Consider the following 8,078-nt stretch of genomic DNA (forward strand, 5'->3'; position numbering starts at 1 on the left):
AGCAGATTTTTACCATCAGAGCCACCAGGGAAGCACTTAGTAATTGTTGAGGATGGCCAATAGTTATTAAATATATAGTACTTTCCAGATATGGCTTTAAGAAATTTCATATTTAGAAACTAATTATTCAAAAATCACCATATAAAGAGATATTATCTTTACCTTGATTTTACAAAGAAGTAAACTGAGACACATACATAGTAATGAAATTAACACTGTATTTGTTACTTTTTACAGTCTCAATGTATCAAGAGACTGTATCAGTGTAGCAGAGAAGGGAAGGCAGGAGAGAGATAAACAGATGTCTTCCCCAAATTAATGGAGAATCAGAAGTCACACATTATTGGAACCTGGGGAGATCTTCAGAGATTATCTAATCACTTTTATTTTATGAATGGAAGCCTGGGATCCTAGTGAATGAACAGTTAAGCAATAGAATGGGAGGAAAAAACTAGGTATTTTGCCTACTTATGTAGTGTATATGCCAGATGATTACCTGAATACAGGTATAACTGTTTCTATTTTAGATAGCTGAAGAGATTCTTTTATATAGTCATGCAGATTGTGTGAGTGAATTCTCTAATAAATTAAAGGAAGAAGTGCTACATCTTGTTTATTGTAATGTGTTTGGGGGAATTACATTGGAATTAGAGGAGCCCTTTTCTCAGTATATTATTTCCAAACTAGGCAACTATAATTACAGTCTGATAAGATGTAAGTCAAATAACTTCTGAATGTTAATTTATTTTGAAAGAGGAGATAATCTTGCAAACGAAATATAGACAAATAGGAAGATCAGAGTTGTAGATACATTAACCTAGAGATGCTACAAATGAAGTTTAAGAAATATGAAAGTTTCATGGAGTATTTCAAATGAAGGAATTATTTCCTCTTAAATGTCAAAACAGCTTCCCTAGTGGCTCAGAGGTTAAAGCATCTGCGGGAGACCTGGGATAGATCCCAGGGTCAGATCCCTGAGTCAGGAAGATCCCCTTAAGAAGGAAATGGCAACTCACTCCAGTATTCTTGCCTGGAGAATTCCGTGGACAGAGGAGCCTAGTGGGCGACAGCCCACGGGGTCACAAAGAGTCAGACATGACTGAGCGACTTAACTAACTTTAACTTAAAAGTCAAAAAGGATTATGAGTCCACTCACAAAAATGATTTGTTCTTCAGTTTTATCATGAATTACCTTAATAAAGGATGATTGATTATTTCTTGTATTATTCCTTCAAAATTATAACACATTGTTCACTTTCCAATTTTTTATTTAATTGATATTTATTTAACATTGACTTTGCACCAAGTACTGCAAAACATACCCACACACTCTACACCAATTTTGTGATTTCATTAGAAACCACTTAATCAAGCAAATTCTGTAGTTAACTCTATTTTACATCCTAAATTGGCACATTATATGTCACACTACTTAACACTATTATCTCTTTTTTTTTTTATTCTTGAAAAATAATTCCTTGCTTCCTCACAAAATAATTTAAATTATATAAAAACTGGAACTTTGTCTAATTTATCACTGTGCTCTTAGAAGAATATTAGTACTAGATATTCAAAACAGTTGTATTAAATGAAAATGATTTCAGTGGGTCTCAAAATAACTTGCCTTTAAAAGGAATTGGTGCCATTTTAAGTAGATACTAGGTTTCCATTTTCTCATCAATGATTAGTTTCATTGCTTTTGTCATTTCAGACAACTTTCTTGAACATCAGAGCATGGAAGATAGAAATAACGTTACTGAATTTATTCTCTTGGGACTGTCTATGGACAAGAAAGTCTGGATCCTCTGCTTTTTCTTTATCTTATTCTGTTACCTGGCCATTTGGTTGGGGAATTTGATCATTGTGATTTTTATTACATGCAGTCAGCTAATCACCCAACCCATGTACTTCTTCCTTAACTTCCTTACACTCTCAGATCTCTTCTACAACTCCACTGTGACACCCAAACTCATGACTGACTTTCTGATGGAGAAAAAGGCCACTTCCGATAAAATCTGCATGACACAGCTTTTCACCACACACTTCTTTGGGGGGATTGAGGTTGTCATCTTCACAGGGAGGCCTATGACTGTTATGTGGCTGTCTGTAAATCTCTCCACTATGCCATCATCATGAGCAGGCAAAGACATCACTCAATTCTCATAGCATCATGTGCAGGGGGACTTCATTCTCTTGGTCTCTTTCTTCTTGAGATTGTTTTACCTTTCTGTGGCCCCAATGAAATAGATCACTATTTCTGTGATGTGTATCCTTTGTTGAAACTAGCTTGCATTGATACATACAAAATTGGCTTTTTGTCGTTGCCAATTCTGGCTTGATGGGACTGGTGAACTTTGTGGTTTTGATGGCCTCCTACATTTTGATTTTGTATAATGTGTGCACATATTTTTCAGAAAGCCACCATAAAGCACTTTCCACCTGTAGTTCCCACATCACAGTCATGATTCTCTTTTTCGTACCTGTCATCTTTGTTTACATTAGACCTGCCACAACATTACCATAAGATAAAGTGTTTACGCTCTTCTACACAATTATTGTCCAAATGCTCAATCCGCTTATCTACACACTTAGAAACGTGGAGATGAAAAATTCCATAAGAAGAGTATGGTGCAATAAAAGGTTCTGGGAAGGAAGGTTAATGACTTGAAGGTCATTCGTCTTTGACTCCAGTGACTGTCTTCTCATCACTCCCTCTGTTGCTGATTCTCTCCTGCTAATGGGAAAATCAGTTAGAATGTGTAAAAGCCAAGCCTTCAACAACAGCTTGCCTTCAGTGGTTCCTTCTTTATTTTCCTCTCAATGCATTTTCCTTGGTTTCACTTTTCCCTAATAATCCTCTTTGCTAAAAAAAAAAGAGAAAGAAAGAAAGAAAGAAAAATAAAAGAAAACTTTTTACAGAGTAAAAACACACTGAAAAATCTAGAGAAAGAATGATGCTGCCAGTTAGAGAATCTTCCTGCTAATGCAGGAGACACAGGTTCAATCCTTGGGCCAGGAAGATCCTCTGGAGAAGGAAATGGCTACCCACTCCAGTGTTTTTTGCCTGGGAAATCCCATGCAGAGAGAAATGTGGTGGGCTACAGCCCATGGGGATGCAAAACAGCTGGACATGACTCAGTGACTAAACAACAACAAAAAGGCAGTTATAGGAAAATAGGAACAATTGCATACTGCAAACTGCTTTCAGAACTATATACCTAGCCTCGTATCCTACAACTCTAGATTTCTTTTAATCAAATACCTAGAGTTTTTTTTTTGTGTGTGTGTGTATTTGTGAGCTGCTATTATTTTACTTTAGTGAAGAGAATATATAGATCTAAGTAGAACATAGTATAAAGTCCAGTCTAATAGTCTACATGGCAAGTCGTATAGTCTGAAAAGCAAGTCACTCTGCGATCTGTTTGTGAAATGATATTGTAAGTATTGGGGAATATATATATATATATATATATATATATATATATATATATATATATACACACACACACACACACACATAAACTCATGCTATTTTAACTTGGTTTGGGATAAAGTATATATGATCAAGGGATAAATAAACCACAAGTGACTTTGCTACAAAAAAGAATAAAATATAAATCCCTTAGTTCCTCAAAATAGATGATTTATCTCAAAGTAAAATATTTTCACTTACTATCTAAATTCAAATGTAGAATAATCCTAAAATACTATTTAACAAAATATAGATCAGACTCAGTGATGGGAATATATATATATTCTGCTACTGTGCTTAGGTGTATCTGACTCTGTGGATGCATAGACTATAACTCACCAGGCTTCTCTGTCCATGGGGATTCTCCAAGCCCAAATATCAGAGTGGTTGTCATGTTCTCCTCCAGGGGATCTTCCCAACCTAGGGACTGAACCCAGGTTTCCCACATTGCAGCAGACTCTTTACCAACTGAGCCATCAGGAAGTTCCAAGTATACTGGAGTGGGTAGCCTATCCCTTCTCCAGGGGATCTTCCTGACCCAGGAATCAACCAGGAGTCTCCTGCATTGCAGGTGGATTCTTTACCAGCTGAGATACCAGGGAAGTCTGAGATATATATATATATATATATATATATATATATATATATATACCATATATATATGGTAGAGAGAGAAAAATAGAATTTTTGAGCAATTATCTGACGGAATTTAATGGAGTTAAGACTATCTTTGAAGAAGTAAGATTCATTTACCCAAATATTTATTTTGCTTAAAAACTAAACCAGGTGTTCCTCAGTTTTATTTAGTCTGATAATCCCATTCCACTCTATTTTCTGCCTTTTCTACTATAAATGCATGCCACAGTCCATGGGGTCACAAAGAGTCGGACATGACTGAGTAACTGAACTGAACTGAACTACTTATACATGTCATGATTGAGGATGAAATCTTTGATCTCTGCCTTTATGATGACTTCCTCCTTGCTGAAAAGCTTTAAATAAAACTTTGAGTGTTTCCCTCAATTTTATGGTTTTTCGTTTCCCTTACCTGACTACTTAGGGGGCTTCCCAGGTGGTGCTAGTGATAAAGAACCCACCTGCCAATTCAGGAGACATAAGAGGCATGAGTTCAATCCCTGAGTCTGGAAGATCCCCTGGAAGAGGTCATAGCAAGCCCCTCCACTATTCTTGCCTGGATAATCTCATGGACAGAGGAGCCTAGCAGGCTATAGTCCATAGGGTCACAAAAAGACACCACTGAAGGAACTTAGCAGACACACACACACAAACCTGACTACTTAACTGTCTTAACTGTACTTTGCCATTTGATGCTTGGAAAGAATTTTATCTGCTGAGTTTTAATTTACACATCTGTAAAATAACAGATAATTAGATCAATATTTCAGAACTAGAGCTTATAGAGCTTTAGAAGAAAAATGATCACATATATCTTGTGAAGATTGAAATCATATTTTATTATAGTGTTACTTAAACATGCATGAACATAAGCCACATAAATCTTCTGCTTATGTTTCTAATAAAATGAAAAAAGTAAAAATAAAATGTTTATTATAAGATTCTCATTTCACAAATTAATTTACAGAAATTTTAGAATTGCATTCTAATATTATTATTAGAAATAAGATATATATTTCTAATACAACATTAGAAATAAGAACAATAGCAAAGCAACTTTGAGCAATTTCTAAGAATGATATTACACATTTCCTTTCAGCATCACAATTAGCTTATGAGCTAGTTACTAATATCTCTAACCAATAGAGAGAGAAAAAAAAAAAAAAACAATAAGGTCTTTTCATGGCCCCTTACTTAGTAAGATATTATTTATCTGCATGCTTCCTGTTCACTTGTTACTAAACTCATATTTTAATAAATCACTTGAATCATAACTGCCATCTCTACTATTAGTACAATTTTAGAGTAACTCAACATTTTATAATAATAATTTTATTGGAAAACAAACTCTTTAAACCTAAGGTAAGGTATTAAAAACTAAAATACTTGTTAATAATTTTCTCATTGCTTCAAGGTACCTTTAATGAACTAATGCAAACTATCATACACCATGATGTAGACTTCATAATATTTCATAGAATTAGCTAGGTTATCAATTGCTCTAATAACATTTTTTTTTAATTTTTAGTACCTATATGAATATTCCCCTTATTTCCACATTTGAATTCCTCTGAAATTTTTCATTATACACTGTGCTATGACATTATTTTGTCTTTCCCTATATGGATTCATTTACATATTCAGTCTATCTATCTATCTATCTATTTATATTATATATATATATATATATATATAATATATATATATATATATTTTTTCTTTTTTCCCTTCACATGTGCTGCTGCTGCTACTAAGTTGCTTCAGTCTTGTCCGACTCTTTGTGACCCTATGAACCATAGCCCATCAGGCTCCTCTGTCCACGGAATTCTCCAGGCAGGAATACTGGAGTGGGATCCCATGCCGTCCTCTAGGAGATCCTCCCTACATCTCTTCCCTTTCCTGCATTGGCAGGTGGATTCTTTACCACTAGCTCCACCTTGGAAGCCCTTATACATGTGCAATATAATACATTATTCTTCACTTTGGATTATTTTCATGATGTCCAATGAATCTTATTTTATTAAAGAATTAAGAAAAAATTCAATTATTTGAAAATAAATGCTTCTTAATTCTGTATATATCTAGGGATATCAAAACGTATAGAAATTCTATAGAAATTGAAAATGTGTACCCTTTGTTTTGGGCTTCCCAGATGGCATTAGTAAAGAATATCCCTGCAATGTAGGAGATGCAGGAGGCCTGGGTTGGATCCCTCGATGGGTAAGATCCCCTGAAGGAGGGCACAGCAACGTGATGGTAATGGAAAATCAAAAGTATACACTAGGTTGAATAGTTTCATTTACCATCATTTACTTCTGTTTTTACAACCCCATTGGCTTCAACTAAGATAACATACAGATTCTGAAATGTTCCTGCCACTAACCTTTCCACTAGAAGAGTATCCATACATCTCAGACATTGAAAAGTGGGCAGACATCCTACTTACTTGATATAATCCCATTTTATGTCCATTATTTCAGCATAATTATTAGCAGAACTCCTCTTTTTATACTCAAATTGTCTCAATTTGAGCAATAAATCATATAGCTACCCTTTTTATTTCCAAACGAATTTATCAGTATATATGAGGATATTGTTATGGTAAAAGGCTATATCATTATTAATTTTTGTCATTTTTACGATGATTTCATTAAAATCACTTTAGAAACATGTTCCAATTTTTATATAGTGATTTTCACATAAATCATATTTTTGTTGTTCAGTTCCTACATTTTTGCTTTTCAAAGAGTTGCAATGAATATGGGAAGTCCTCAGATGAGTAGAAAATAAGACTTTAAATTTCAGATACTCCTTTTTTTATGAGACTGCAGGGAGTATAGCAAGGTTCTATGGACTTTCTGTCTGGGATGATCAACATGACTGTAGCTTATGTACATTTGGAGATTCATTTCATGGAACTAAAGTATGGGGAGATTAGAATGGTAACCTCCATTTAGTGACTTATGGAAAGAGAAAAAAAAAATCAAAGCAAAGTGTAACTTCAACAAGGAAATGATGACTCCTATTACTAGGGGAAGATGTTAATAAGAAATGTGGATTGATAGAAGAAAGGATTTCAACTAATGCTAGTGTTTATGCTTAGATTTTCTAGTGTAAGTTCCATTGTTTATTAAACTAAAATATGCAAATATCACTTGAATAGGATGTGTAATGAGGAGGCAAAGTAGCTTTCAGATGATTTGCCTTGCAATCAAAAATGGTTTCTGGAACCACATCTTTCTCAGGGCATTCTTCATCTCTGCATTTCTGAGACTGTAAATCAGAGGGTTGAACATGGGAGCAATGATGGTGTAGAAGAGAGCAAACACCTTGTCTTCTGGAAACGTTGTGTTGGTTCTAATGTAAATGAAGAGAATAGGCACAAAGAACAGAACCACAACTGTGATGAGGGAACTACAAGTGGAAAGAGCTTTGTACCGGCTTTCTGTAGAGTAAGCCTTGATGGTGTATAATATAAAAATGTAGGACAGCATCACGACCACAAAGATCACCAATCTCATTATGCCTGCATTGGCCACCACTAGGATACCAACTCCATAGGTGTCCATGCAGGCCAGTTTCAGCCAAGGATACACATCACAGAAATAGCGATCTATTTAATAGGCACCACAGAATGGTAAGTTAATGGTGAGGAGACCTTGGACAAAGGAGTGCAGAAATGCCCCAGTACAACAAGCACTGACCGTGGCACAGTCTGTGCCTGCTCATGATGACGGTGCAGTGCAGGGGCCTGTGGATGGCCACATAGCGGCCAGAGGCCATCCTCTTACCAGAGAGGATGGTCAGAGATATCAGTCCCCCCAAAGAAGTGCATAGCAAAAAGCTGTGCCATGCAGTCACTGTATGAAATTGTGCTTGTTTCTGCCAGCAAGCCAGTGACTAACTTGGGTGTCACTGTTGAGGTATAACACAGATCTAATAGAGCAAGGTAATTAAGGAAGAAATGCAT

The 8,078-nt window shown here is 35.4% G+C and overlaps 2 pseudogenes; one reads left to right on the forward strand and one right to left on the reverse strand.

Annotated features, from left to right (window-relative positions):
- The first annotated feature begins 1,734 nt into the window (after nucleotides 1-1,734).
- On the forward strand, nucleotides 1,735-2,668 carry LOC138072352 (olfactory receptor 4P4-like; annotated as a pseudogene).
- A 4,631-nt stretch (nucleotides 2,669-7,299) lies between these two features.
- Nucleotides 7,300-8,078, reverse strand: LOC138072353 (olfactory receptor 4P4-like; annotated as a pseudogene).

The sequence above is a fragment of the Capricornis sumatraensis genome, unplaced genomic scaffold, assembly GCF_032405125.1.
Source record: "Capricornis sumatraensis isolate serow.1 unplaced genomic scaffold, serow.2 scaffold10, whole genome shotgun sequence".
Lineage (NCBI taxonomy): Eukaryota > Metazoa > Chordata > Mammalia > Artiodactyla > Bovidae > Capricornis > Capricornis sumatraensis.